This window comes from Cololabis saira, unplaced genomic scaffold (genome assembly GCF_033807715.1).
Source record: "Cololabis saira isolate AMF1-May2022 unplaced genomic scaffold, fColSai1.1 scf075, whole genome shotgun sequence".
Taxonomy (NCBI): domain Eukaryota; kingdom Metazoa; phylum Chordata; class Actinopteri; order Beloniformes; family Belonidae; genus Cololabis; species Cololabis saira.
The window spans coordinates 102,501-126,652 of NW_026906239.1; the positions used below are offsets into that span (position 1 = coordinate 102,501).

Sequence of the window (24,152 nt, forward strand, 5' to 3'; positions counted from 1 at the left end):
TATAATATAAGTCATTGATTTGTTGGTGATAATAATTTAGAAGCGTTTATTTGTTGGAGTTAAAGTGCCTTAACCATGTGAAAAACACTTTTGGACGTGAGCTGTCGCTGTTACCACGTTGAAATATGTGTGGGTAGATTAAGCGAGATCGCTCTCTGCTGGTTGAAAATGCTTACAGCACCTGGTATTCCCAGGCGGTCTCCCATCCAAGTACTAACCAGGCCCGACCCTGCTTAGCTTCCGAGATCAGACGAGATCGGGCGCATCCAGGCTGGTATGGCCGTAAGCAGAAGCTGCTGCTTGAAATACCTCTTATATGTAGTTGAAGATAAGTCATATAATATAAGTCATTGATTTGTTGGTGATAATAATTTAGAAGCGCTTATTTGTTGGAGTTAAAGTGCCTTAACCATGTGAAAAACACTTTTGGACGTGAGCTGTCGCTGTTACCACGTTGAAATATGTGTGGGTAGATTAAGCGAGAGCGCTCTCTGCTGGTTGAAAATGCTTACAGCACCTGGTATTCCCAGGCGGTCTCCCATCCAAGTACTAACCAGGCCCGACCCTGCTTAGCTTCCGAGATCAGACGAGATCGGGCGCATCCAGGCTTGTATGGCCGTAAGCAGAAGCAGCAGCTTGAAATACCTCTTATATGGAGTTGAAGATAAGTCATAGAATATAAGTCATTTATTTGTTGGTTTTATTTGTTTGGAATTAAAGTGCCTTAACCATGTGCAAAACACTTTAGGACGTGAGCTGTCGCTGTTACCACGTTGAAATATGTGTGGGTAGATTAAGCGAGAGCGTTCTCTGCTGGTTGAAAAAGCTTACAGCACCTGGTATTCCCAGGCGGTCTCCCATCCAAGTACTAACCAGGCCCGACCCTGCTTAGCTTCCGAGATCAGACGAGATCGGGCGCATCCAGGCTGGTATGGCCGTAAGCAGAATCTGCTGCTTGAAATACCTCTTATATGGAGTTGAAGATAAGTCATAGAATATAAGTCATTGATTTCTTGGTGATAAGAATTTAGAAGCGCTTATTTGTTGGAGTTAAAGTGCCTTAACCATGTGCAAAACACTTTAGGACATGAGCTGTCGCTGTTACCACGTTGAAATTTGTGTGGGTAGATTAAGCGAAAGCGCTCTCTGCTGGTTGAAAATGCTTACAGCACCTGGTATTCCCAGGCGGTCTCCCATCCAAGTACTAACCAGGCCCGACCCTGCTTAGCTTCCGAGATCAGACGAGATCGGGCGCATCCAGGCTGGTATGGCCGTAAGCAGAAGCTGCAGCTTGAAATACCTCTTATATGGAGATGAAGATAAGTCATAGAATATAAGTCATTGATTTGTTGGTTTTATTTGTTGGAGTTAAAGTGCCTTAACCATGTGCAAAACACTTTAGGACGTGAGCTGTCGCTCTTACCACGTTGAAATATGTGTGGGTAGATTAAGCGTGAGCACTCTCTGCTGGTTGAAAAAGCTTACAGCACCTGGTATTCCCAGGCGGTCTCCCATCCAAGTACTAACAAGGCCTGACCCTGCTTAGCTTCCGAGATCAGACTAGAACGGGCGCATCCAGGCTGGTATGGCCGTAAGCAGAAGCTGCAGCTTGAAATACCTCTGATATGGAGTTGAAGATAAGTCATAGAATATAAGTCATTGATTTGTTGGTTTTATTTGTTGGAGTTAAAGTGCCTTAAGCATGTGCAAAACACTTTAGGACGTGAGCTGTCGCTGTTACCACGTTAAAATGTGTGGGTAGATTAAGCGAGAGCGCTCTCTGCAGGTTGAAAAAACTTACAGCACCTGGTATTCCCAGGCGGTCTCCCATCCAAGTACTAACCAGGCCCGACCCTGCTTAGCTTCCGAGATCAGACGAGATCGGGCGCATCCAGGCTGGTATGGCCGTGAGCTGAAGCTGCAGCTTGAAATACCTCTTATATGGAGTTGAAGATAGTCATATAATATAAGTCATTGATTTGTTGGTGATAATAATTTAGAAGCGCTTATTTGTTGGAGTTAAAGTGCCTTAACCATGTGCAAAACACTTTAGGACGTGAGCTGTCGCTGTTACCACGTTGAAATTTGTGTGGCTAGATTAAGCGAGAGCGCTCTCTGCTGGTTGAAAAAGCTTACAGCACCTGGTATTCCCAGGCGGTCTCCCATTCAAGTACTAACCAGGCCCGACCCTGCTTAGCTTCCGAGATCAGACGAGATCGGGCGCATCCAGGCTGGTATGGCCGTAAGCAGAAGCTGCAGCTTGAAATACCTCTTATATGGAGTTGAAGATAAGTCATAGAATATAAGTCATTGATTTGTTGGTTTTATTTGTTGGAGTTAAAGTGCCTTAACCATGTGCAAAACACTTTAGGACGTGAGCTGTCGCTGTTACCACGTTGAAATATGTGTGGGTAGATTAAGCGAGAGCGCTCTCTGCTGGTTGAAAAAGCTTACAGCACCTGGTATTCCCAGGCGGTCTCCCATCCAAGTACTAACCAGGCCCGACCCTGCTTAGCTTCCGAGATCAGACGAGATCGGGCGCATCCAGGCTGGTATGGCCGTAAGCAGAAGCTGCAGCTTGAAATACCTCTGATATGGAGTTGAAGATAAGTCATAGAATATAAGTCATTGATTTGTTGGTTTTATTTGTTGGAGTTAAAGTGCCTTAACCATGTGCAAAACACTTTAGGACGTGAGCTGTCGCTGTTACCACTTTGAAATATGTGTGGGTAGATTAAGCGAGAGCGCTCTCTGCTGGTTGAAAAAGCTTACAGCACCTGATATTCCCAGGCGGTCTCCCATCCAAGTACTAACCAGGCCCGACCCTGCTTAGCTTCCGAGATCAGACGAGATCGGGCGCATCCAGGCTGGTATGGCCGTAAGCTGAAGCTGCAGCTTGAAATACCTCTTATATGGAGTTGAAGATAAGTCATATAATATAAGTCATTGATTTGTTGGTGATAATAATTTAGAAGCGCATATTTGTTGGAGTTAAAGTGCCTTAACCATGTGGAAAACCCTTTAGGACGTGAGCTGTCGCTGTTACCACGTTGAAATATGTGTGGGTAGATTAAGCGAGAGCGCTCTCTGCTGGTTGAAAAAGCTTACAGCACCTGGTATTCCCAGGCGGTCTCCCATCCAAGTACTAACCAGGCCCGACCCTGCTTAGCTTCCGAGATCAGACGAGATCGGGCGCATCCAGGCTGGTATGGCTGTAAGCAGAAGCTGCAGCTTGAAATACCTCTTATATGGAGTTGAAAATAAGTCATAGCATATAAGTCATTGATTTGTTGGTTTTATTTGTTGGAGTTAAAGTGCCTTAACCATGTGCAAAACCCTTTAGGACGTGAGCTGTCGCTGTTACCACGTTGAAATATGTGTGGGTAGATTAAGCGAGAGCACTCTCTGCAGGTTGAAAAAGCTTACAGCACCTGCTATTCCCAGGCGGTCTCCCATCCAAGTACTAACCAGGCCCGACCCTGCTTAGCTTCCGAGATCAGACGAGATCGGGCGCATCCAGGCTGGTATGGCCGTAAGCAGAAGCTGTAGCTTGAAATACCTCTTATATGGAGTTGAAGATAAGTCATAGAATATAAGTCATTGATTTGTTGGTTTTATTTGTTGGAGTTAAAGTGCCTTAACCATGTGCAAAACACTTTAGGACGTGAGCTGTCGCTGTTACCACTTTGAAATATGTGTGGGTAGATTAAGCGAGAGCGCTCTCTGCTGGTTGAAAAGGCTTACAGCACCTGATATTCCCAGGCGGTCTCCCATCCAAGTACTAACCAGGCCCGACCCTGCTTAGCTTCCGAGATCAGACGAGATCGGGCGCATCCAGGCTGGTATGGCCGTAAGCTGAAGCTGCAGCTTGAAATACCTCTTATATGGAGTTGAAGATAAGTCATATAATATAAGTCATTGATTTGTTGGTGATAATAATTTAGAAGCGCATATTTGTTGGAGTTAAAGTGCCTTAACCATGTGAAAAACCCTTTAGGACGTGAGCTGTCGCTGTTACCACGTTGAAATATGTGTGGGTAGATTAAGCGAGAGCGCTCTCTGCTGGTTGAAAAAGCTTACAGCACCTGCTATTCCCAGGCGGTCTCCCATCCAAGTACTAACCAGGCCCGACCCTGCTTAGCTTCCGAGATCAGACGAGATCGGGCGTATCCAGGCTGGTATGGCCGTAAGCAGAAGCTGTTGCTTGAAATACCTCTTATATGGAGTTGAAGATAAGTCATAGAATATAAGTCATTGATCTGTTGGTTTTATTTGTTGGAGTTAAAGTGCCTTAACCATGTGCAAAACACTTTAGGACGTGAGCTGTCGCTTTTACCACGTTGAAATATGTGTGGGTAGATTAAGCGAGAGCGCTCTCTGCTGGTTGAAAAAACTTACAGCACCTGGTATTCCCAGGCGGTCTCCCATTCAAGTACTAACCAGGCCCGACCCTGCTTAGCTTCCGAGATCAGACGAGATTGGGCGCATCCAGGCTGGTATGGCCGTAAGCAGAAGCTCCTGCTTGAAATACCTCTTATATGGAGTTGAAGATAAGTCATAGAATATAAGTCATTGATTTGTTGGTTTTATTTGTTGGAGTTAAAGTGCCTTAACCATGTGCAAAACACTTTAGGACGTGAGCTGTCGCTGTTACCACGTTGAAATATGTGTGGGTAGATTAAGCGAGAGCGCTCTCTGCTGGTTGAAAAAGTTTACAGCACCTGGTATTCCCAGGCGGTCTCCCATCCAAGTACTAACCAGGCCCAACCCTGCTTAGCTTCTGAGATCAGACGAGATCGGGCGCATCCAGGCTGGTATGGCCGTAAGCTGAAGCTGAAGCTGCAGCTTGAAATACCTCTTATATGGAGTTGAAGATAAGTCATATAATATGAGTCATTGATTTGTTGGTGATAATAATTTAGAAGCGCTTATTTGTTGGAGTTAAAGTGCCTTAACCATGTGCAAAACACTTTAGGACGTGAGCTGTCGCTGTTACCACGTTGAAATTTGTGTGGGTAGATTAAGCGAGAGCGCTCTCTGCTGGTTGAAAAAGCTTACAGCACCTGGTATTCCCAGGCGGTCTCGCATCCAAGTACTAACCAGGCCCGACCCTGCTTAGCTTCCGAGATCAGACGAGATCGGGCGCATCCAGGCTGGTATGGCCGTAAGCAGAAACTGCAGCTTGAAATACCTCTTATATGGAGTTGAAGATAAGTCATAGAATATAAGTCATCGATTTGTTGGTTTTATTTGTCGGAGTTAAAGTGCCTTAACCATGTGAAAAACCCTTTAGGACGTGAGCTGTTGCTGTTACCACGTTGAAATATGTGTGGGTAGATTAAGTGAGAGCGCTCTCTGCTGGTTGAAAATGCTTACAGCACCTGGTAAACCCAGGCGGTCTCCCATCCAAGTACTAACCAGGCCCGACCATGCTTAGCTTCCGAGATCAGACGAGATCGGGCGCATCCAGGCTGGTATGGCCGTAAGCAGAAGCTGCAGCTTGAAATACCTCTTATATGGAGTTGAAGATAAGTCATAGAATATAAGTCATTGATTTGTTGGTTTTATTTGTCGGAGTTAAAGTGCCTTAACCATGTGCAAAACACTTTAGGACGTGAGCTGTCGCTGTTACCACGTTGAAATATGTGTGGGTAGATTAAGCGAGAGCGTTCTCTGCTGGTTGAAAAAGCTTACAGCACCTGGTATTCCCAGGCGGTCTCCCATCCAAGTACTAACCAGGCCCGACCCTGCTTAGCTTCCGAGATCAGACTAGATCGGGCGCATCCAGGCTGGTATGGCCGTAAGCAGAAGCTGCAGCTTGAAATACCTCTTATATGGAGTTGAAGATAAGTCATAGAATATAAGTCATTGATCTGTTGGTTTTATTTGTTGGAGTTAAGGTGCCTTAAGCATGTGCAAAACACTTTAGGACGTGAGCTGTCGCTGTTACCACGTTAAAATGTGTGGGTAGATTAAGCGAGAGCGCTCTCTGCAGGTTGAAAAAGCTTACAGCACCTGGTATTCCCAGGCGGTCTCCCATCCAAGTACTAACCAGGCCCGACCCTGCTTAGCTTCCGAGATCAGACGAGATCGGGCGCATCCAGGCTGGTATGGCCGTGAGCTGAAGCTGCAGCTTGAAATACCTCTTATATGGAGTTGAAGATAGTCATATAATATAAGTCATTGATTTGTTGGTGATAATAATTTAGAAGCGCTTATTTGTTGGAGTTAAAGTGCCTTAACCATGTGCAAAACACATTAGGACGTGAGCTGTCGCTGTTACCACGTTGAAATTTGTGTGGGTAGATTAAGCGAGAGCGCTCTCTGCTGGTTGAAAAAGCTTACAGCACCTGGTATTCCCAGGCGGTCTCCCATTCAAGTACTAACCAGGCCCGACCCTGCTTAGCTTCCGAGATCAGACGAGATCGGGCGCATCCAGGCTGGTATGGCCGTAAGCAGAAGCTGCAGCTTGAAATACCTCTTATATGGAGTTGAAGATAAGTGATAGAATATAAGTCATTGATTTGTTGGTTTTATTTGTTGGAGTTAAAGTGCCTTAACCATGTGCAAAACACTTTAGGACGTGAGCTGTCGCTGTTACCACGTTGAAATATGTGTGGGTAGATTAAGCGAGAGCGCTCTCTGCTGGTTGAAAAAGCTTACAGCACCTGGTATTCCCAGGCGGTCTCCCATCCAAGTACTAACCAGGCCCGACCCTGCTTAGCTTCCGAGATCAGACGAGATCGGGCGCATCCAGGCTGGTATGGCCGTAAGCAGAAGCTGCAGCTTGAAATACCTCTGATATGGAGTTGAAGATAAGTCATAGAATATAAGTCATTGATTTGTTGGTTTTATTTGTTGGAGTTAAAGTGCCTTAACCATGTGCAAAACACTTTAGGACGTGAGCTGTCGCTGTTACCACTTTGAAATATGTGTGGGTAGATTAAGCGAGAGCGCTTTCTGCTGGTTGAAAAAGCTTACAGCACCTGATATTCCCAGGCGGTCTCCCATCCAAGTACTAACCAGGCCCGACCCTGCTTAGCTTCCGAGATCAGACGAGATCGGGCGCATCCAGGCTGGTATGGCCGCAAGCTGAAGCTGCAGCTTGAAATACCTCTTATATGGAGTTGAAGATAAGTCATATAATATAAGTCATTGATTTGTTGGTGATAATAATTTAGAAGCGCATATTTCTTGGAGTTAAAGTGCCTTAACCATGTGAAAAACCCTTTAGGACGTGAGCTGTCGCTGTTACCACGTTGAAATATGTGTGGGTAGATTAAGCGAGAGCGCTCTCTGCTGGTTGAAAAAGCTTACAGCACCTGGTATTCCCAGGCGGTCTCCCATCCAAGTACTAACCAGGCCCGACCCTGCTTAGCTTCTGAGATCAGACGAGATCGGGCGCATCCAGGCTGGTATGGCCGTAAGCAGAAGCTGTAGCTTGAAATACCTCTTATATGGAGTTGAAGATAAGTCATAGAATATAAGTCATTGATCTGTTGGTTTTATTTGTTGGAGTTAAAGTGCCTTAACCATGTGCAAAACACTTTAGGACGTGAGCTGTCGCTTTTACCACGTTGAAATATGTGTGGGTAGATTAAGCGAGAGCGCTCTCTGCTGGTTGAAAAAACTTACAGCACCTGGTATTCCCAGGCGGTCTCCCATTCAAGTACTAACCAGGCCCGACCCTGCTTAGCTTCCGAGATCAGACGAGATTGGGCGCATCCAGGCTGGTATGGCCGTAAGCAGAAGCTCCTGCTTGAAATACCTCTTATATGGAGTTGAAGATAAGTCATAGAATATAAGTCATTGATTTGTTGGTTTTATTTGTTGGAGTTAAAGCGCCTTAACCATGTGCAAAACACTTTAGGACGTGAGCTGTCGCTGTTACCACGTTGAAATATGTGTGGGTAGATTAAGCGAGAGCGCTCTCTGCAGGTTGAAAAAGCTTACAGCACCTGCTATTCCCAGGCGGTCTCCCATCCAAGTACTAACCAGGCCCGACCCTGCTTAGCTTCCGAGATCAGACGAGATCGGGCGCATCCAGGCTGGTATGGCCGTAAGCAGAAGCTGTAGCTTGAAATACCTCTTATATGGAGTTGAAGATAAGTCATAGAATATAAGTCATTGATCTGTTGGTTTTATTTGTTGGAGTTAAAGTGCCTTAACCATGTGCAAAACACTTTAGAACGTGAGCTGTCGCTGTTACCACGTTGAAATATGTGTCGGTAGATTAAGCGAGAGCGCTCTACTGCAGGTTGAAAAAGCTTACAGCACCTGGTATTCCCAGGCGGTCTCCCATCCAAGTACTAACCAGGCCCGACCCTGCTTAGCTTCCGAGATCAGACGAGACCGGGCGCATCCAGGCTGGTATGGCCGTAAGTAGAAGCTGCAGCTTGAAATACCTCTTATATGGAGTTGAAGATAAGTCATAGAATATAAGTCATTGATCTGTTGGTTTTATTTGTTGGAGTTAAAGTGCCTTAACCATGTGCAAAACACTTTAGGACGTGAGCTGTCGCAGTTACCACGTTGAAATATGTGTGGCTAGATTAAGCGAGAGCGTTCTCTGCTGGTTGAAAAAGCTTACAGCACCTGGTACTCCCAGGCAGTCTCCCATCCAAGTACTAACCAGGCCCGACCCTGCTTAGCTTCCGAGATCAGACGAGATCAGGCGCATCCAGGCTGGTATGGCCGTAAGCAGAAGCTGCAGCTTGAAATACTTCTTATATGGAGTTGAAGATAAGTCATAGAATATAAGTCATTGATTTGTTGGTTTTATTTGTTGGAGTTAAAGCGCCTTAACCATGTGCAAAACCCTTTAGGACGTGAGCTGTCGCTGTTACCACGTTGAAATATGTGTGGGTAGATTAAGCGAGAGCGCTCTCTGCAGGTTGAAAAAGCTTACAGCACCTGCTATTCCCAGGCGGTCTCCCATCCAAGTACTAACCAGGCCCGACCCTGCTTAGCTTCCGAGATCAGACGAGATCGGGCGCATCTTTTTTTTTTTGTGTCTTTTATTATGAAAATATATTTACAAAAAAAATATATTTTTGTTTACAGTATCCATTTCCAACACATTTTCCTCTCTCTGTGACATTTACACTCAGGTCCTTTTTTCAAAAGAAAAGAAAAACAACATCAGCACTCGAATTACAAAAACAAACCTGATTTGCACATAGTGGCATTTCAAAACCCAGCATCATTCGTTCAGCCATCCCACAGGGTGAAAAATCATTCCAACTATATGATCACTGTGCACAATTTTCAAAAGATGAAGTAGCCAATTTTTTTTTTTTTTTTTTTTTTTTTTTTTTTTTTATTACACACAATTTCCCAACTACACAGTCCAAAAAGAGCTACCAATTCCACACAATCCTCTTTTCTTTATCAAGGGATAGGAGATTGGCATCCTTCACATACAGTCGTTCAAAATGGTCTACCCCATGTATCAACCTGTATCGAATCTGTTTCTTCACTATGTTTTGAAAAATCGGCCATATTGCAATAACCCTTCGTTCGTAATGTGCCTTGTTTCTTCGTGCCCTTATTGCCCATCGTGCATGGCTCAACATAAATCTGCACAGCATTTCGTTTCTAATTTTACTGTATTGCCAGTTTCCAAATAAAAGAAAAAACTCCCATGAATCCCTTCCGTCCCACACCATTCCCAATTTTTCTATTAGACATTTCTTCAATAACCCAAAAAAGCCAGATAACTCAGGACAAATATCAAACATATGCATCAGCGTTTCCGGCAATAAGCCACAAACATCACAATCTCTGTCTACAGCTTTATCCAGTTGATGTAAAACCACATTAGTAAAAATTTTATTGTGTCTTATTTTGAAATCATTGTCCTCAGCCTCGATGCTGTTACCCTGTACTTTCCATTTCTCCCATATTTTCCACCCCTCTTTCTGTGGAAAGACCTTGCTCCAATACGACAAGGAGGCCGGTGATTTCGTGACGTTCACTAAAAAACGCTCGTAGATTTCCTTGCAGGAGATCAGACTGAAGCTCTTGTTTTCCCCCTCTCGCTTAATTCCCAGCTCTGGGAGTTTGCTCGTCCTATCTCTAGCTGTACCTGTTTCTATCAGCCTTCTCCATTGTTGTGGGATACTTCTCTGAATAGTCTTATAATAATTCTCTATGACCGTGTATGTTGAATTATAATCAACTTCCCTTATACTATCCACCACGGCCTGCGTCGGCAAAAAACCGGGCACAAATTCATACATTATATCTTTCAGCTGTACTAGTCCAGCTCTTATCATTTTGTTATTATACAACATTTTATTTTCTTTCTTTATATATTTATTTAAAAATATCGGCAGTTCTCTTATTAGGCTTATAGAATTCGCCCCATATTCTATATGCTCCAGGAAGCCAGCTTGTGCTTCGAGGACCTCCCTATAAAATAATGGGACTCCCGCTGTCATCGGCCTCTTCGGTTTCATAAGCAGGACAAAATCTCCTATTCCGAGCACTCGATTTAAAAAAAACTGCATAAGACCCTTCCAGCCGTAAGCCGTGTCATCGTACAGATATTTTCTGACCAATTTAATCCTGAAAGCATTTTTCTTACTTTCTATGTCTAGTAATTTTAGCCCTCCCTCTTCATATTTCCCTATTAATGTTTTTCTTGCGATTTTCCCCACCGTTGTCCCCCACAAGAAAACTGTCATAATCTCATTTAGTTTGTTTAGTGCCCATAAGGGTAGATCTATCACCGTGAGTGCATAATATATTTTAGACATTACCAAGCTATTTAATACCACCACCTTCCCATTGAGTTTCAGGTTCCTCATTCGCCAATAGCACAAAATTGCTTCTATCCTTTTAATTATACTAGTCCATGTCATGTCCCTGGCCGTTTCACTGTTTACCCCAATGTATGTACCCAATATTTTGATATGTTCTGCTTGTAATTGTACCGGTAATTCATTTTGCGGCGGCCCCTTCATATTGATGAACATGATTTCTGATTTATCTGGATTTATTTTAGCTCCTGAGGCTCTACCATATCGTTCTACCAAGTTTATTATTCTATGTACGCTATTTATGTCTTTAATCAGTAACGTGGTATCATCAGCAAACTGTTGTATGGTGCACATCTCCCCTCCAGGTAATTCTATACCTTTTATTTCTGAATCTTTTTTAATAAGGACACCCAGTGTTTCCACGATTATTGTATACAAAATTGAGGACAGTGGACATCCCTGTCTCACCGACCTTCGAAGCGGAAAAGGATCGGTAACCACCCCGTTACACTTCACACTGCCAGTGGCGTTGGCGTACATTAACCTAATCCACCCGAGAAAACGCGCTCCAAATCCCACCCTCTCCAAAACTTTGAACATAAATTTGTGTTCGACTCTATCAAAGGCTTTGTTGAAGTCCAGTGAGACCAGAATGCCCTCTTTGCTGGTAGTTTTCAAAAATTCTACTGTGTCTCTGACAGTATTCAAAATATCTGAAACTTCCCTTCCCGGCACACTATAAGCCTGAGAGGGCTCTACGATAGTGTGCACGACCTGTTTCATTCTGTTTGCTAGTACTTTCATCAATATTTTGTAATCCGTGTTTAGTAGTGTTATAGGCCTATAATTGGCTAGATTTCGTTTATCCCCTTTCTTATATATGATCGTTATGATCCCTCTTGCCATAGATGCCGGCACGGATTGTGTTAATTCTATTGTTCTGTATAAATTTAACAATATTGGTTTCAATATATCACTGAATTGTTTATAAAAATTCGCTGTTAGTCCATCACTACCTGGACTTTTATTTAGTACTAATTGTTTTATTGCCAAATCAATATCCTCTTCCTTCATCTCCTGGTCGCACATGAGTGTGTCTTCTTCAGCTAACTTCATCTCACATTTTGCCAGGATCTCCTCTGTTATCCCATCATCTGTCCCCTCTGTTTCAAAAAGATGGGTATAATAATTCTGGACTGTCTCTAAGATCTCTACAAAGTCAGCTGTTGTCTCTCCCTTTTCATTTATCACTTCCGCTATGTAGCATTTGTTTTGCCTTCTTTTTTCCAAGTTCAGGAAGAAGCCGGTATTTTTTTCTCCTTCCACCGCATACTGCGCTTTGCTCCTTAATATAGCCCCTTCGCATTTCAACCTCTCCAACTCTTTTAACTCGGTATGCAATCTTATTAACTTATTCCCCTCCGAGCCTTTCTGTCTCTCAACCTTTTCGATTTCTGCTCTTAGCATTCTTTCTTTCTTCTGTTGTCTCGCCCGAAACCTTTTCGCATATTGTATGGATTTCCCTTTTATTTTTGTCTTCAAGTCCTCCCAGCCTTGTATTATATTCTTTTCAAAACCCGGTTGTGAGCTTACGCTCAAAATTAGTTGCCTAATGGCTCTATTATAATTCACATCGTACAAGAGATGTGCATTTAAGTGCCATGTCCCCCCTCCCCTTTTCTCTTCCTGTTCCCCCATTTCTAATGATAGTATGGTGTGATCGCTTAAGTGTATCCATTTATAATCCACATTATTAAATAATCGTATATGCGATGTCTTCGTTAAGCACAAATCAATTCTGGTTCGTTTTAGAACCCCTTGAACCACTTGCGCCCTTGAATATTGCCTCTTATCAGGATTTTTCACTCTCCATACGTCGCACCAGTTGTTAACCATCATAAAGTCATTTAGAACCTTTCTTGAGGCATCTTGTCTCCATACACAACTTTCGTTTATATCCAGATGACACAATTTCACATTAAAATCTCCTATTATAACATCACACTTTTCGGCTATTTTATAAAATTTCCTAAAGAAGGCTGTGCGATCGCCTTCTGTATTCGGTGCATAGACATTTAAAATATTATAATTCACATCCTGAGCTACACAATCTATATTAATCCATCTTCCTTCTCCATCTTTAGCCCTCATCGTGGCCTTAATTCCACTGTCCCTTTTACACAAAATCGCCACTCCCCTTGCAATGTTAGTTCCATGGCTAGAGAAGCATTCCCCATCCCACAGCTTTATCATGTCTCGCTCCGTTACTGCATCCCAATGAGTTTCTTGTAAGCATATTACATCCGCCTTACTTAATCTTATCATGCTTTCGAACTTCGTCTTGTCTCTCAGCCCGTTTGCATTAATGGATGCCACTGTTATTGGCATTAACACCATGATAAGGAGGAGAAACGGACCATCACCGCTGGATATTAGAAGTTTCCTCATTGTGCATACGTTTCTTCTGTGCTCGCCCTTTTCTCGTACCTGATCTTTTCCTCGATATCCCCCTCGCTCCGTTTCCGGTCTCCACGTCCTCCGTCTCAGCAGGATTCTCACCACCCCGCCTGGTGACTCTCTGCTGCGCACAAGGAAGCGACCCCCCGCTGCTTTGTCCTTCACCCCAATCTTGTCCGCCTCGTTCCTCCTCATCTCCACTGCTCCCCTCCTTTGCATCCTCTGCGACATCTCCTCCCTCGTCACTCCCTGCTTCCTCCATCGATTCCTCCACCGCTTCCTCCTCCATGTCCCCCACCAGGCTCTCAACCTCTCCTTCTCCGTCTTCCTCCTCCTCCTCTTCCTCCGCCGCCTCCTTCTTTTCTGCCTCGCTCTCCTCCACCAACTCCTCCGTCTCCTCCTTCTCCTCCTTCTCCTCCTGCTTTCCGCCGGTTCGTTCCGTCATGCGTGCACATTCTCTTGCATAGTGTCCTTGTTTGTTACATTTGTAACACAGGAACTCAGGACATTCCCGCAGAATGTGCCCCTGCTGTAGGCACAGTCTGCACACCCTCATTTGGTTGTTATGGATGATCCTGAAATACTCCGGACCCTCGAGCGTGTCAAATTTCGTGCTATACGGCAGAGCCGCCACCGACTCTGGGAACCTGACTTTCAGGAACCTGGTGCCGTCGAATATGTCCGTGCCAGGCCATTTTCTCTTCTTGATTGGTGAGACCGGCTCTACTCCCCAATGTGCCAGCTTTGTGAAAATCTGCTCATCAGTGATATAAATAGGAAGACTTAAAAATGAGACCACTCTCGTGTCCTTCATTATTTCAGAGGCGATCACTCGCGAATCTCTTATCTTGAAACCATCTAACAGTCTGTTTTTCCCGTGCGGGTTGCCCATTGTTAGTTCCCACTTTCTGTCCGCCTTTACTCGGCAGCCAACGACACGACCGCATGTAACACTCACAGCTTTCAAGAGTTCCATGAGGGAGATGGCATCATCTCCCTCTATCTCCACATTTACTACAAGTTTTTTCTGGTCTTCCGCTTGATCCCAACATTCTTTTGCAGCTCTCGGCTCCGCCACCCTTGCTGCCGTCTCCTCCTCTGCCCCCTTCCACACCGCTCCGCTGTGTTGTCCTCCCGTCCTCCTTTTCTCCACTTTCTCTGCCTCGGGCCCCTCTCCCGCTCTCTTCTCTTTCTCTCCGGCTCCGACCATTGCGCGGGCCATCTTTTGCCTTGGGATCCCCTCCGACTCCATTTTGTCCGTCATAGCTGAGCTCATGTCCAGTCCGTTATCCACCTTCATCACCGAGTAATCCGTTTTAGTTTTTTTATACTCCCTTGGAGTAGCCCCCCTGCAGCAACTGCTGCCGGGGGAGGTGTTGTTGTTCTCCACTTCTCTGAGCCTTTTTCGTTTGTTTTCCAATCTGAACTTTGTCTCTCCTTCATCCACCATGAACCAAACTGCCACGTCACTCTTCCTGCACAAACAGGAAGTCAGAGGGCGTGGCCAGGCTGGTATGGCCGTAAGCAGAAGCTGTAGCTTGAAATACCTCTTATATGGAGTTGAAGATAAGTCATAGAATATAAGTCATTGATCTGTTGGTTTTATTTGTTGGAGTTAAAGTGCCTTAACCATGTGCAAAACACTTTAGGACGTGAGCTGTCGCTGTTACCACGTTGAAATATGTGTGGGTAGATTAAGCGAGAGCGCTCTCTGCTGGTTGAAAAAGCTTACAGCACCTGGTATTCCCAGGCGGTCTCCCATCCAAGTACTAACCAGGCCCGACCCTGCTTAGCTTCCGAGATCAGACGAGATCGGGCGCATCCAGGCTGGTATGGCCGTAAGCAGAAGCTGCAGCTTGAAATACCTCTGATATGGAGTTGAAGATAAGTCATAGAATATAAGTCATTGATTTGTTGGTTTTATTTGTTGGAGTTAAAGTGCCTTAACCATGTGCAAAACACTTTAGGACGTGAGCTGTCGCTGTTACCACTTTGAAATATGTGTGGGTAGATTAAGCGAGAGCGCTCTCTGCTGGTTGAAAAAGCTTACAGCACCTGATATTCCCAGGCGGTCTCCCATCCAATTACTAACCAGGCCCGACCCTGCTTAGCTTCCGAGATCAGACGAGATCGGGCGCATCCAGGCTGGTATGGCCGTAAGCTGAAGCTGCAGCTTGAAATACCTCTTATATGGAGTTGAAGATAAGTCATATAATATAAGTCATTGATTTGTTGGTGATAATAATTTAGAAGCGCATATTTGTTGGAGTTAAAGTGCCTTAACCATGTGAAAAACCCTTTAGGACGTGAGCTGTCGCTGTTACCACGTTGAAATATGTGTGGGTAGATTAAGCGAGAGCGCTCTCTGCTGGTTGAAAAAGCTTACAGCACCTGGTATTCCCAGGCGGTCTCCCATCCAAGTACTAACCAGGCCCGACCCTGCTTAGCTTCCGAGATCAGACGAGATCGGGCGCATCCAGGCTGGTATGGCTGTAAGCAGAAGCTGCAGCTTGAAATACCTCTTATATGGAGTTGAAAATAAGTCATAGCATATAAGTCATTGATTTGTTGGTTTTATTTGTTGGAGTTAAAGTGCCTTAACCATGTGCAAAACCCTTTAGGACGTGAGCTGTCGCTGTTACCACGTTGAAATATGTGTGGGTAGATTAAGCGAGAGCACTCTCTGCAGGTTGAAAAAGCTTACAGCACCTGCTATTCCCAGGCGGTCTCCCATCCAAGTACTAACCAGGCCCGACCCTGCTTAGCTTCCGAGATCAGACGAGATCGGGCGCATGCAGGCTGGTATGGCCGTAAGCAGAAGCTGTAGCTTGAAATACCTCTTATATGGAGTTGAAGATAAGTCATAGAATATAAGTCATTGATTTGTTGGTTTTATTTGTTGGAGTTAAAGTGCCTTAACCATGTGCAAAACACTTTAGGACGTGAGCTGTCGCTGTTACCACTTTGAAATATGTGTGGGTAGATTAAGCGAGAGCGCTCTCTGCTGGTTGAAAAGGCTTACAGCACCTGATATTCCCAGGCGGTCTCCCATCCAAGTACTAACCAGGCCCGACCCTGCTTAGCTTCCGAGATCAGACGAGATCGGGCGCATCCAGGCTGGTATGGCCGTAAGCTGAAGCTGCAGCTTGAAATACCTCTTATATGGAGTTGAAGATAAGTCATATAATATAAGTCATTGATTTGTTGGTGATAATAATTTAGAAGCGCATATTTGTTGGAGTTAAAGTGCCTTAACCATGTGAAAAACCCTTTAGGACGTGAGCTGTCGCTGTTACCACGTTGAAATATGTGTGGGTAGATTAAGCGAGAGCGCTCTCTGCTGGTTGAAAAAGCTTACAGCACCTGCTATTCCCAGGCGGTCTCCCATCCAAGTACTAACCAGGCCCGACCCTGCTTAGCTTCCGAGATCAGACGAGATCGGGCGTATCCAGGCTGGTATGGCCGTAAGCAGAAGCTGTAGCTTGAAATACCTCTTATATGGAGTTGAAGATAAGTCATAGAATATAAGTCATTGATCTGTTGGTTTTATTTGTTGGAGTTAAAGTGCCTTAACCATGTGCAAAACACTTTAGGACGTGAGCTGTCGCTTTTACCACGTTGAAATATGTGTGGGTAGATTAAGCGAGAGCGCTCTCTGCTGGTTGAAAAAACTTACAGCACCTGGTATTCCCAGGCGGTCTCCCATTCAAGTACTAACCAGGCCCGACCCTGCTTAGCTTCCGAGATCAGACGAGATTGGGCGCATCCAGGCTGGTATGGCCGTAAGCAGAAGCTCCTGCTTGAAATACCTCTTATATGGAGTTGAAGATAAGTCATAGAATATAAGTCATTGATTTGTTGGTTTTATTTGTTGGAGTTAAAGTGCCTTAACCATGTGCAAAACACTTTAGGACGTGAGCTGTCGCTGTTACCACGTTGAAATTTGTGTGGGTAGATTAAGCGAGAGCGCTCTCTGCTGGTTGAAAAAGCTTACAGCACCTGGTATTCCCAGGCGGTCTCCCATCCAAGTACTAAGCAGGCCCGACCCTGCTTAGCTTCCGAGATCAGACGAGATCGGGCGCATCCAGGCTGGTATGGCCGTAAGCAGAAACTGCAGCTTGAAATACCTCTTATATGGAGTTGAAGATAAGTCATAGAATATAAGTCATCGATTTGTTGGTTTTATTTGTCGGAGTTAAAGTGCCTTAACCATGTGAAAAACCCTTTAGGACGTGAGCTGTTGCTGTTACCACGTTGAAATATGTGTGGGTAGATTAAGTGAGAGCGCTCTCTGCTGGTTGAAAATGCTTACAGCACCTGGTAAACCCAGGCGGTCTCCCATCCAAGTACTAACCAGGCCCGACCATGCTTAGCTTCCGAGATCAGACGAGATCGGGCGCATCCAGGCTGGTATGGCCGTAAGCAGAAGCTGCAGCTTGAAATACCTCTTATATGGAGTTGAAGATAAGTCATAGAATATAAGTCATTGATTTGTTGGTTTTATTTGTCGGAGTTAAAGTGCCTTAACCATGTGCAAAACACTTTAGGACGTGAGCTGTCGCTGTTACCACATTGAAATATGTGTGGGTAGATTAAGCGAGAGCGCTCTCTGCTGGTTGAAAATGCTTACAGCACCTGGTATTCCCAGGCGGTCTCCCATCCAAGTACTAACCAGGCCCGACCCTGCTTAGCTTCCGAGATCAGACGAGATTGGGCGCATCCAGGCTGGTATGGCCGTAAGCAGAAGCTGCTGCTTGAAATACCTCTTATATGGAGTTGAAGATAAGTAATATAATATAAGTCATTGATTTGTTGGTGATAATAATTTAGAAGCGCTTATTTGTTGGAGTTAAAGTGCCTTAACCATGTGAAAAACACTTTAGGACGTGAGCTGTCGCTGTTACCACGTTGAAATATGTGTGCGTAGATTAAGCGAGAGCGCTCTCTGCTGGTTGAAAATGCTTACAGCACCTGGTATTCCCAGGCGGTCTCCCATCCAAGTACTAACCAGGCCCGACCCTGCTTAGCTTCCGAGATCAGACGAGATCGGGCGCATCCAGGCTGGTATGGCCGTAAGCAGAAGCTCCTGCTTGAAATACCTCTTATATGGAGTTGAAGATAAGTCATAGAATAAAAGTCATTGATTTGTTGGTTTTATTTGTTGGAGTTAAAGTGCCTTAACTATGTGCAAAACACTTTAGGACGTGAGCTGTCGCTGTTACCACGTTGAAATATGTGTGGGTAGATTAAGCGAGAGCGTTCTCTGCTGGTTGAAAAAGCTTACAGCACCTGGTATTCCCAGGCGGTCTCCCATCCAAGTACTAACCAGGCCCGACCCTGCTTAGCTTCCGAGATCAGACGAGATCGGGCGCATCCAGGCTGGTATGGCCGTAAGCAGATGCTGCAGCTTGAAATACCTCTTATATGGAGTTGAAGATAAGTCATAGAATATAAGTCATTGATCTGTTGGTTTTATTTGTTGGAGTTAAAGTGCCTTAACCATGTGCAAAACACTTTAGGACGTGAGCTGTCGCTGTTACCACGTTGAAATATGTGTCGGTAGATTAAGCGAGAGCGCTCTACTGCAGGTTGAAAAAGCTTACAGCACCTGGTATTCCCAGGCGGTCTCCCATCCAAGTACTAACCAGGCCCGACCCTGCTTAGCTTCCGAGATCAGACGAGACCGGGCGCATCCAGGCTGGTATGGCCGTAAGTAGAAGCTGCAGCTTGAAATACCTCTTATATGGAGTTGAAGATAAGTCATAGAATATAAGTCATTGATCTGTTGGTTTTATTTGTTGGAGTTAAAGTGCCTTAACCATGTGCAAAACACTTTAGGACGTGAGCTGTCGCAGTTACCACGTTGAAATATGTGTGGCTAGATTAAGCGAGAGCGTTCTCTGCTGGTTGAAAAAGCTTACAGCACCTGGTACTCCCAGGCAGTCTCCCATCCAAGTACTAACCAGGCCCGACCCTGCTTAGCTTCCGAGATCAGACGAGATCAGGCGCATCCAGGCTGGTATGGCTGTAAGCAGAAGCTGCAGCTTGAAATACTTCTTATATGGAGTTGAAGATAAGTCATAGAATATATGTCATTGATTTGTTGGTGATAATAATTTAGAAGCGCTTATTTGTTGGAGTTAAGGTGCCTTAACTATGTGCAAAACACTTTAGGACGTGAGCTGTCGCTGTTACCACGTTGAAATATGTGTGGGTAGATTAAGCGAGAGCGCTCTCTGCTGGTTGAAAAAGCTTACAGCACCTGCTATTCCCAGGCGGTCTCCCATCCAAGTACTAACCAGGCCCGACCCTGCTTAGCTTCCGAGATCAGACGAGATTGGGCGCATCCAGGCTGGTATGGCCGTAAGCAGAAGCTCCTGCTTGAAATACCTCTTATATGGAGTTGAAGATAAGTCATAGAATATAAGTCATTGATTTGTTGGTTTTATTTGTTGGAGTTAAAGCGCCTTAACCATGTGCAAAACCCTTTAGGACGTGAGCTGTCGCTGTTACCACGTTGAAATATGTGTGGGTAGATTAAGCGAGAGCGCTCTCTGCAGGTTGAAAAAGCTTACAGCACCTGCTATTCCCAGGCGGTCTCCCATCCAAGTACTAACCAGGCCCGACCCTGCTTAGCTTCCGAGATCAGACGAGATCGGGCGCATCCAGGCTGGTATGGCCGTAAGCAGAAGCTATAGCTTGAAATACCTCTTATATGGAGTTGAAGATAAGTCATAGAATATAAGTCATTGATCTGTTGGTTTTATTTGTTGGAGTTAAAGTGCCTTAACCATGTGCAAAACACTTTAGGACGTGAGCTGTCGCTGTTACCACGTTGAAATATGTGTCGGTAGATTAAGCGAGAGCGCTCTACTGCAGGTTGAAAAAGCTTACAGCACCTGGTATTCCCAGGCGGTCTCCCATCCAAGTACTAACCAGGCCCGACCCTGCTTAGCTTCCGAGATCAGACGAGACCGGGCGCATCCAGGCTGGTATGGCCGTAAGTAGAAGCTGCAGCTTGAAATACCTCTTATATGGAGTTGAAGATAAGTCATAGAATATAAGTCATTGATCTGTTGGTTTTATTTGTTGGAGTTAAAGTGCCTTAACCATGTGCAAAACACTTTAGGACGTGAGCTGTCGCAGTTACCACGTTGAAATATGTGTGGCTAGATTAAGCGAGAGCGTTCTCTGCTGGTTGAAAAAGCTTACAGCACCTGGTACTCCCAGGCAGTCTCCCATCCAAGTACTAACCAGGCCCGACCCTGCTTAGCTTCCGAGATCAGACGAGATCAGGCGCATCCAGGCTGGTATGGCCGTAAGCAGAAGCTGCAGCTTGAAATACTTCTTATATGGAGTTGAAGATAAGTCATAGAATATATGTCATTGATTTGTTGGTGATAATAATTTAGAAGCGCTTATTTGTTGGAGTTAAGGTGCCTTAACTATGTGCAAAACACTTTAGGACGTGAGCTGTCACTGTTACCACGTTGAAATATGTGTGGGTAGATTAAGCGAGAGCGCTCTCTGCTGGTTGAAAAAGCTTACAGCACCTGCTATTCCCAGGCGGTCTCCCATCCAAGTACTAACCAGGCCCGACCCTGCTTAGCTTCCGAGATCAGACGAGATCGGGCGCATCCAGGCTGGTATGGCCGTAAGCAGAAGCTGTAGCTTGAAATACCTCTTATATGGAGTTGAAGATAAGTCATAGAATATAAGTCATTGATCTGTTGGTTTTATTTGTTGGAGTTAAAGTGCCTTAACCATGTGCAAAACACTTTAGGACGTGAGCTGTCGCTTTTACCACGTTGAAATATGTGTGGGTAGATTAAGCGAGAGCGCTCTCTGCAGGTTGAAAAACCTTACAGCACCTGCTATTCCCAGGCGGTCTCCCATCCAAGTACTAACCAGGCCCGACCCTGCTTAGCTTCCGAGATCAGACGAGATCGGGCGCATCCAGGCTGGTATGGCCGTAAGCAGAAGCTGTAGCTTGAAATACCTCTTATATGGAGTTGAAGATAAGTCATATAATATAAGTCATTGATTTGTTGGTGATATTAATTTAGAAGCGCTTATTTGTTGGAGTTAAAGTGCCTTAACCATGTGAAAAACACTTTTGGACCTGAGCTGTCGCTGTTACCACGTTGAAATATGTGTGGGTAGATTAAGCGAGAGCGCTCTCTGCTGGTTGAAAATGCTTACAGCACCTGGTATTCCCAGGCGGTCTCCCATCCAAGTATTAACCAGGCCCGACCCTGCTTAGCTTCCGAGATCAGACGAGATCGGGCGCATCCAGGCTGGTATGGCCGTAAGCAGAAGCTGCAGCTTGAAATACCTCTGATATGGAGTTGAAGATAAGTTATATAATACAAGTCATTGATTTGTTGGTGATAATAATTTAGAAGCGCTTATTTGTTGGAGTTAAAGTGCCTTAACCATTTGCAAAACACTTTAGGACGTGAGCTGTCGCTGTTACCACGTTGAAATATGTGTGGGTAGATTAAGCGAGAGCGCTCTCTGCTGGTTGAAAATGCTTACAGCACCTGGTATTCCCAGGCGGTCTCCCATCCAAGTACTAACCAGGCCCGACCCTGCTTAGCTTCCGAGATCAGACGAGATTGGGCGCATCCAGGCTGGTATGGCCGTAAGCAGAAGCTGCTGCTTGAAATACCTCTTATATGGAGTTGAAGATAAGTAATATAATATAAGTCATTGATTTGTTGGTGATAATAATTTAGAAGCGCTTATTTGTTGGAGTTAAAGTGCCTTAACCATGTGAAAAACACTTTAGGACGTGAGCTGTCGCTGTTACCACGTTGAAATATGTGTGCGTAGATTAAGCGAGAGCGCTCTCTGCTGGTTGAAAATGCTTACAGCACCTGGTATTCCCAGGCGGTCTCCCATCCAAGTACTAACCAGGCCCGACCCTGCTTAGCTTCCGAGATCAGACGAGATCGGGCGCATCCAGGCTGGTATGGCCGTAAGCAGAAGCTCCTGCTTGAAATACCTCTTATATGGAGTTGAAGATAAGTCATAGAATAAAAGTCATTGATTTGTTGGTTTTATTTGTTGGAGTTAAAGTGCCTTAACTATGTGCAAAACACTTTAGGACGTGAGCTGTCGCTGTTACCACGTTGAAATATGTGTGGGTAGATTAAGCGAGAGCGTTCTCTGCTGGTTGAAAAAGCTTACAGCACCTGGTATTCCCAGGCGGTCTCCCATCCAAGTACTAACCAGGCCCGACCCTGCTTAGCTTCCGAGATCAGACGAGATCGGGCGCATCCAGGCTGGTATGGCCGTAAGCAGATGCTGCAGCTTGAAATACCTCTTATATGGAGTTGAAGATAAGTCATAGAATATAAGTCATTGATTTGTTGGTTTTATTTGTCGGAGTTAAAGTGCCTTAACCATGTGCAAAAGACTTTAGGACGTGAGCTGTCGCTGTTACCACGTTGAAATATGTGTGGTTAGATTAAGCGAGAGCGCTCTCTGCTGGTTGAAAAAGCTTACAGCACCTGGTATTCCCAGGCGGTCTCCCATCCAAGTACTGACCAGGCCCGACCCTGCTTAGCTTCCGAGATCAGACGAGATCGGGCGCATCCAGGCTGGTATGGCCTTAAGCAGAAGCTGCAGCTTGAAATACGTCTGATATGGAGTTGAAGATAAGTCATAATATAAGTCATTGATTTGTTGGTGATAATAATTTAGAAGCGCTTATTTGTTGGAGTTAAAGTGCCTTAACCATGTGCAAAACACTTTAGGACGTGAGTTGTCGCTGTTACCACGTTGAAATATGTGTGTGTAGATTAAGCGAGAGCGTTCTCTGCTGGTTGAAAAAGCTTACAGCACCTGGTATTCCCAGGCGGTCTCCCATCCAAGTACTAACCAGGCCCGACCCTGCTTTGCTTCCGAGATCAGACGAGATCAGGCGCATCCAGGCTGGTATGGCCGTAAGCAGAAGCTGCTGCTTGAAATACCTCTTATATGGAGTTGAAGATAAGTCATAGAATATAAGTCATTGATTTGTTGGTTTTATTTGTTGGAGTTAAAGTGCCTTAACCATGTGCAAAACACTTTAGGACGTGAGCTGTCGCTGTTACCACGTTGAAATATGTGTGGCTAGATTAAGCAAGAGCGTTCTCTGCTGGTTGAAAAAGCTTACAGCACCTGGTATTCCCAGGCGGTCTCCCATCCAAGTACTAACCAGGCCCGACCCTGCTTAGCTTCCGAGATCAGACGAGATCGGGCGCATCCAGGCTGGTATGGCCGTAAGCAGAAGCTGCAGCTTGAAATATCTCTTATATGGAGTTGAAGATAAGTCATAGCATATAAGTCATTGATTTGTTGGTTTTATTTGTTGGAGTTAAAGTGCCTTAACCATGTGCAAAACACTTTAGGACGGGAGCTGTCGCTGTTACCACGTTGAAATATGTGTGGGTAGATTAAGCGAGACCGCTCTCTGCAGGTTGAAAAAACTTACAGCACCTGGTATTCCCAGGCGGTCTCCCATCCAAGTACTAACCAGGCCCAACCCTGCTTAGCTTCCGAGATCAGACGAGATCGGGCGCATCCAGGCTTGTATGGCCGAAAGCAGAAGCTGCAGCTTGAAATACCTCTTATATGGAGTTGAAGATAAGTCATAGAATATAAGTCATTGATCTGTTGGTTTTATTTGTTGGAGTTAAAGTGCCTTAACCATGTGGAAAACACTTTAGGACGTGAGCTGTCGCTGTTACCACGTTGAAATATGTGTGGGTAGATTAAGCGAGAGCGCTCTCTGCTGGTTGAAAAAGCTTACAGCACCTGGTATTCCCAGGCGGACTCCCATCCAAGTACTAACCAGGCCCGATCCTGCTTAGCTTCCGAGATCAGACGAGATCGGGCGCATCCAGGCTGGTATGGCCGTAAGCTGAAGCTCCAGCTTGAAATACT

At 45.1% G+C, this 24,152-nt stretch overlaps 55 non-coding genes and 1 pseudogene across 55 annotated transcripts; all 56 read right to left on the reverse strand.

Annotated features, from left to right (window-relative positions):
• Window positions 1-169: 169 nt before the first annotated feature.
• LOC133436999 (5S ribosomal RNA) lies at window positions 170-288 on the reverse strand. Its single transcript, XR_009780487.1, has one exon. It is a non-coding gene; the product is annotated as a 5S ribosomal RNA (ribosomal RNA).
• Window positions 289-505: 217 nt separating this feature from the next.
• Window positions 506-624, reverse strand: LOC133437112 (5S ribosomal RNA). Its single transcript, XR_009780594.1, has one exon. It is a non-coding gene; the product is annotated as a 5S ribosomal RNA (ribosomal RNA).
• A 200-nt stretch (window positions 625-824) lies between these two features.
• Window positions 825-943, reverse strand: LOC133437205 (5S ribosomal RNA). Its single transcript, XR_009780672.1, has one exon. It is a non-coding gene; the product is annotated as a 5S ribosomal RNA (ribosomal RNA).
• A 217-nt stretch (window positions 944-1,160) lies between these two features.
• Window positions 1,161-1,279, reverse strand: LOC133437001 (5S ribosomal RNA). The gene has a single exon (XR_009780489.1). It is a non-coding gene; the product is annotated as a 5S ribosomal RNA (ribosomal RNA).
• A 199-nt stretch (window positions 1,280-1,478) lies between these two features.
• LOC133437193 (5S ribosomal RNA) lies at window positions 1,479-1,597 on the reverse strand (annotated as a pseudogene).
• A 197-nt stretch (window positions 1,598-1,794) lies between these two features.
• On the reverse strand, window positions 1,795-1,913 carry LOC133437098 (5S ribosomal RNA). Its single transcript, XR_009780581.1, has one exon. It is a non-coding gene; the product is annotated as a 5S ribosomal RNA (ribosomal RNA).
• A 216-nt stretch (window positions 1,914-2,129) lies between these two features.
• On the reverse strand, window positions 2,130-2,248 carry LOC133437025 (5S ribosomal RNA). The gene has a single exon (XR_009780512.1). It is a non-coding gene; the product is annotated as a 5S ribosomal RNA (ribosomal RNA).
• A 199-nt stretch (window positions 2,249-2,447) lies between these two features.
• Window positions 2,448-2,566, reverse strand: LOC133437206 (5S ribosomal RNA). The gene has a single exon (XR_009780673.1). It is a non-coding gene; the product is annotated as a 5S ribosomal RNA (ribosomal RNA).
• A 199-nt stretch (window positions 2,567-2,765) lies between these two features.
• On the reverse strand, window positions 2,766-2,884 carry LOC133437024 (5S ribosomal RNA). The gene has a single exon (XR_009780511.1). It is a non-coding gene; the product is annotated as a 5S ribosomal RNA (ribosomal RNA).
• Window positions 2,885-3,101: 217 nt separating this feature from the next.
• LOC133437225 (5S ribosomal RNA) lies at window positions 3,102-3,220 on the reverse strand. Its single transcript, XR_009780689.1, has one exon. It is a non-coding gene; the product is annotated as a 5S ribosomal RNA (ribosomal RNA).
• Window positions 3,221-3,419: 199 nt separating this feature from the next.
• On the reverse strand, window positions 3,420-3,538 carry LOC133437045 (5S ribosomal RNA). The gene has a single exon (XR_009780531.1). It is a non-coding gene; the product is annotated as a 5S ribosomal RNA (ribosomal RNA).
• A 199-nt stretch (window positions 3,539-3,737) lies between these two features.
• LOC133437008 (5S ribosomal RNA) lies at window positions 3,738-3,856 on the reverse strand. Its single transcript, XR_009780496.1, has one exon. It is a non-coding gene; the product is annotated as a 5S ribosomal RNA (ribosomal RNA).
• A 217-nt stretch (window positions 3,857-4,073) lies between these two features.
• Window positions 4,074-4,192, reverse strand: LOC133437069 (5S ribosomal RNA). Its single transcript, XR_009780552.1, has one exon. It is a non-coding gene; the product is annotated as a 5S ribosomal RNA (ribosomal RNA).
• A 199-nt stretch (window positions 4,193-4,391) lies between these two features.
• On the reverse strand, window positions 4,392-4,510 carry LOC133437139 (5S ribosomal RNA). Its single transcript, XR_009780620.1, has one exon. It is a non-coding gene; the product is annotated as a 5S ribosomal RNA (ribosomal RNA).
• A 199-nt stretch (window positions 4,511-4,709) lies between these two features.
• Window positions 4,710-4,828, reverse strand: LOC133437115 (5S ribosomal RNA). The gene has a single exon (XR_009780597.1). It is a non-coding gene; the product is annotated as a 5S ribosomal RNA (ribosomal RNA).
• Window positions 4,829-5,051: 223 nt separating this feature from the next.
• On the reverse strand, window positions 5,052-5,170 carry LOC133437114 (5S ribosomal RNA). The gene has a single exon (XR_009780596.1). It is a non-coding gene; the product is annotated as a 5S ribosomal RNA (ribosomal RNA).
• A 199-nt stretch (window positions 5,171-5,369) lies between these two features.
• On the reverse strand, window positions 5,370-5,488 carry LOC133437183 (5S ribosomal RNA). Its single transcript, XR_009780661.1, has one exon. It is a non-coding gene; the product is annotated as a 5S ribosomal RNA (ribosomal RNA).
• Window positions 5,489-5,687: 199 nt separating this feature from the next.
• On the reverse strand, window positions 5,688-5,806 carry LOC133437079 (5S ribosomal RNA). The gene has a single exon (XR_009780562.1). It is a non-coding gene; the product is annotated as a 5S ribosomal RNA (ribosomal RNA).
• A 197-nt stretch (window positions 5,807-6,003) lies between these two features.
• Window positions 6,004-6,122, reverse strand: LOC133437056 (5S ribosomal RNA). Its single transcript, XR_009780539.1, has one exon. It is a non-coding gene; the product is annotated as a 5S ribosomal RNA (ribosomal RNA).
• A 216-nt stretch (window positions 6,123-6,338) lies between these two features.
• LOC133437026 (5S ribosomal RNA) lies at window positions 6,339-6,457 on the reverse strand. The gene has a single exon (XR_009780513.1). It is a non-coding gene; the product is annotated as a 5S ribosomal RNA (ribosomal RNA).
• A 199-nt stretch (window positions 6,458-6,656) lies between these two features.
• Window positions 6,657-6,775, reverse strand: LOC133437209 (5S ribosomal RNA). The gene has a single exon (XR_009780674.1). It is a non-coding gene; the product is annotated as a 5S ribosomal RNA (ribosomal RNA).
• Window positions 6,776-6,974: 199 nt separating this feature from the next.
• On the reverse strand, window positions 6,975-7,093 carry LOC133437044 (5S ribosomal RNA). Its single transcript, XR_009780530.1, has one exon. It is a non-coding gene; the product is annotated as a 5S ribosomal RNA (ribosomal RNA).
• Window positions 7,094-7,310: 217 nt separating this feature from the next.
• On the reverse strand, window positions 7,311-7,429 carry LOC133437073 (5S ribosomal RNA). Its single transcript, XR_009780556.1, has one exon. It is a non-coding gene; the product is annotated as a 5S ribosomal RNA (ribosomal RNA).
• A 199-nt stretch (window positions 7,430-7,628) lies between these two features.
• LOC133437141 (5S ribosomal RNA) lies at window positions 7,629-7,747 on the reverse strand. Its single transcript, XR_009780622.1, has one exon. It is a non-coding gene; the product is annotated as a 5S ribosomal RNA (ribosomal RNA).
• A 199-nt stretch (window positions 7,748-7,946) lies between these two features.
• LOC133437047 (5S ribosomal RNA) lies at window positions 7,947-8,065 on the reverse strand. Its single transcript, XR_009780533.1, has one exon. It is a non-coding gene; the product is annotated as a 5S ribosomal RNA (ribosomal RNA).
• A 200-nt stretch (window positions 8,066-8,265) lies between these two features.
• On the reverse strand, window positions 8,266-8,384 carry LOC133437095 (5S ribosomal RNA). The gene has a single exon (XR_009780578.1). It is a non-coding gene; the product is annotated as a 5S ribosomal RNA (ribosomal RNA).
• Window positions 8,385-8,583: 199 nt separating this feature from the next.
• Window positions 8,584-8,702, reverse strand: LOC133437121 (5S ribosomal RNA). The gene has a single exon (XR_009780603.1). It is a non-coding gene; the product is annotated as a 5S ribosomal RNA (ribosomal RNA).
• A 6,243-nt stretch (window positions 8,703-14,945) lies between these two features.
• On the reverse strand, window positions 14,946-15,064 carry LOC133437210 (5S ribosomal RNA). Its single transcript, XR_009780675.1, has one exon. It is a non-coding gene; the product is annotated as a 5S ribosomal RNA (ribosomal RNA).
• Window positions 15,065-15,263: 199 nt separating this feature from the next.
• Window positions 15,264-15,382, reverse strand: LOC133437118 (5S ribosomal RNA). The gene has a single exon (XR_009780600.1). It is a non-coding gene; the product is annotated as a 5S ribosomal RNA (ribosomal RNA).
• A 217-nt stretch (window positions 15,383-15,599) lies between these two features.
• On the reverse strand, window positions 15,600-15,718 carry LOC133437227 (5S ribosomal RNA). The gene has a single exon (XR_009780691.1). It is a non-coding gene; the product is annotated as a 5S ribosomal RNA (ribosomal RNA).
• Window positions 15,719-15,917: 199 nt separating this feature from the next.
• Window positions 15,918-16,036, reverse strand: LOC133437085 (5S ribosomal RNA). Its single transcript, XR_009780568.1, has one exon. It is a non-coding gene; the product is annotated as a 5S ribosomal RNA (ribosomal RNA).
• A 199-nt stretch (window positions 16,037-16,235) lies between these two features.
• LOC133437009 (5S ribosomal RNA) lies at window positions 16,236-16,354 on the reverse strand. Its single transcript, XR_009780497.1, has one exon. It is a non-coding gene; the product is annotated as a 5S ribosomal RNA (ribosomal RNA).
• A 217-nt stretch (window positions 16,355-16,571) lies between these two features.
• Window positions 16,572-16,690, reverse strand: LOC133437070 (5S ribosomal RNA). Its single transcript, XR_009780553.1, has one exon. It is a non-coding gene; the product is annotated as a 5S ribosomal RNA (ribosomal RNA).
• Window positions 16,691-16,889: 199 nt separating this feature from the next.
• On the reverse strand, window positions 16,890-17,008 carry LOC133437142 (5S ribosomal RNA). Its single transcript, XR_009780623.1, has one exon. It is a non-coding gene; the product is annotated as a 5S ribosomal RNA (ribosomal RNA).
• Window positions 17,009-17,207: 199 nt separating this feature from the next.
• Window positions 17,208-17,326, reverse strand: LOC133437059 (5S ribosomal RNA). The gene has a single exon (XR_009780542.1). It is a non-coding gene; the product is annotated as a 5S ribosomal RNA (ribosomal RNA).
• Window positions 17,327-17,525: 199 nt separating this feature from the next.
• Window positions 17,526-17,644, reverse strand: LOC133437184 (5S ribosomal RNA). Its single transcript, XR_009780662.1, has one exon. It is a non-coding gene; the product is annotated as a 5S ribosomal RNA (ribosomal RNA).
• Window positions 17,645-17,843: 199 nt separating this feature from the next.
• LOC133437102 (5S ribosomal RNA) lies at window positions 17,844-17,962 on the reverse strand. The gene has a single exon (XR_009780585.1). It is a non-coding gene; the product is annotated as a 5S ribosomal RNA (ribosomal RNA).
• Window positions 17,963-18,179: 217 nt separating this feature from the next.
• On the reverse strand, window positions 18,180-18,298 carry LOC133437002 (5S ribosomal RNA). The gene has a single exon (XR_009780490.1). It is a non-coding gene; the product is annotated as a 5S ribosomal RNA (ribosomal RNA).
• Window positions 18,299-18,497: 199 nt separating this feature from the next.
• Window positions 18,498-18,616, reverse strand: LOC133437211 (5S ribosomal RNA). Its single transcript, XR_009780676.1, has one exon. It is a non-coding gene; the product is annotated as a 5S ribosomal RNA (ribosomal RNA).
• A 200-nt stretch (window positions 18,617-18,816) lies between these two features.
• On the reverse strand, window positions 18,817-18,935 carry LOC133437096 (5S ribosomal RNA). The gene has a single exon (XR_009780579.1). It is a non-coding gene; the product is annotated as a 5S ribosomal RNA (ribosomal RNA).
• A 199-nt stretch (window positions 18,936-19,134) lies between these two features.
• LOC133437130 (5S ribosomal RNA) lies at window positions 19,135-19,253 on the reverse strand. The gene has a single exon (XR_009780611.1). It is a non-coding gene; the product is annotated as a 5S ribosomal RNA (ribosomal RNA).
• Window positions 19,254-19,470: 217 nt separating this feature from the next.
• LOC133437138 (5S ribosomal RNA) lies at window positions 19,471-19,589 on the reverse strand. The gene has a single exon (XR_009780619.1). It is a non-coding gene; the product is annotated as a 5S ribosomal RNA (ribosomal RNA).
• Window positions 19,590-19,788: 199 nt separating this feature from the next.
• LOC133437050 (5S ribosomal RNA) lies at window positions 19,789-19,907 on the reverse strand. Its single transcript, XR_009780534.1, has one exon. It is a non-coding gene; the product is annotated as a 5S ribosomal RNA (ribosomal RNA).
• Window positions 19,908-20,107: 200 nt separating this feature from the next.
• On the reverse strand, window positions 20,108-20,226 carry LOC133437097 (5S ribosomal RNA). Its single transcript, XR_009780580.1, has one exon. It is a non-coding gene; the product is annotated as a 5S ribosomal RNA (ribosomal RNA).
• Window positions 20,227-20,425: 199 nt separating this feature from the next.
• LOC133437122 (5S ribosomal RNA) lies at window positions 20,426-20,544 on the reverse strand. The gene has a single exon (XR_009780604.1). It is a non-coding gene; the product is annotated as a 5S ribosomal RNA (ribosomal RNA).
• A 217-nt stretch (window positions 20,545-20,761) lies between these two features.
• On the reverse strand, window positions 20,762-20,880 carry LOC133437051 (5S ribosomal RNA). Its single transcript, XR_009780535.1, has one exon. It is a non-coding gene; the product is annotated as a 5S ribosomal RNA (ribosomal RNA).
• A 199-nt stretch (window positions 20,881-21,079) lies between these two features.
• On the reverse strand, window positions 21,080-21,198 carry LOC133437128 (5S ribosomal RNA). Its single transcript, XR_009780609.1, has one exon. It is a non-coding gene; the product is annotated as a 5S ribosomal RNA (ribosomal RNA).
• Window positions 21,199-21,415: 217 nt separating this feature from the next.
• On the reverse strand, window positions 21,416-21,534 carry LOC133437077 (5S ribosomal RNA). Its single transcript, XR_009780560.1, has one exon. It is a non-coding gene; the product is annotated as a 5S ribosomal RNA (ribosomal RNA).
• A 217-nt stretch (window positions 21,535-21,751) lies between these two features.
• On the reverse strand, window positions 21,752-21,870 carry LOC133437103 (5S ribosomal RNA). The gene has a single exon (XR_009780586.1). It is a non-coding gene; the product is annotated as a 5S ribosomal RNA (ribosomal RNA).
• Window positions 21,871-22,087: 217 nt separating this feature from the next.
• On the reverse strand, window positions 22,088-22,206 carry LOC133437003 (5S ribosomal RNA). Its single transcript, XR_009780491.1, has one exon. It is a non-coding gene; the product is annotated as a 5S ribosomal RNA (ribosomal RNA).
• Window positions 22,207-22,405: 199 nt separating this feature from the next.
• LOC133437212 (5S ribosomal RNA) lies at window positions 22,406-22,524 on the reverse strand. Its single transcript, XR_009780677.1, has one exon. It is a non-coding gene; the product is annotated as a 5S ribosomal RNA (ribosomal RNA).
• Window positions 22,525-22,723: 199 nt separating this feature from the next.
• Window positions 22,724-22,842, reverse strand: LOC133437126 (5S ribosomal RNA). Its single transcript, XR_009780608.1, has one exon. It is a non-coding gene; the product is annotated as a 5S ribosomal RNA (ribosomal RNA).
• A 215-nt stretch (window positions 22,843-23,057) lies between these two features.
• Window positions 23,058-23,176, reverse strand: LOC133437084 (5S ribosomal RNA). Its single transcript, XR_009780567.1, has one exon. It is a non-coding gene; the product is annotated as a 5S ribosomal RNA (ribosomal RNA).
• Window positions 23,177-23,375: 199 nt separating this feature from the next.
• LOC133437213 (5S ribosomal RNA) lies at window positions 23,376-23,494 on the reverse strand. Its single transcript, XR_009780678.1, has one exon. It is a non-coding gene; the product is annotated as a 5S ribosomal RNA (ribosomal RNA).
• A 199-nt stretch (window positions 23,495-23,693) lies between these two features.
• On the reverse strand, window positions 23,694-23,812 carry LOC133437151 (5S ribosomal RNA). Its single transcript, XR_009780631.1, has one exon. It is a non-coding gene; the product is annotated as a 5S ribosomal RNA (ribosomal RNA).
• A 199-nt stretch (window positions 23,813-24,011) lies between these two features.
• LOC133437028 (5S ribosomal RNA) lies at window positions 24,012-24,130 on the reverse strand. Its single transcript, XR_009780514.1, has one exon. It is a non-coding gene; the product is annotated as a 5S ribosomal RNA (ribosomal RNA).
• Window positions 24,131-24,152: the final 22 nt, after the last annotated feature.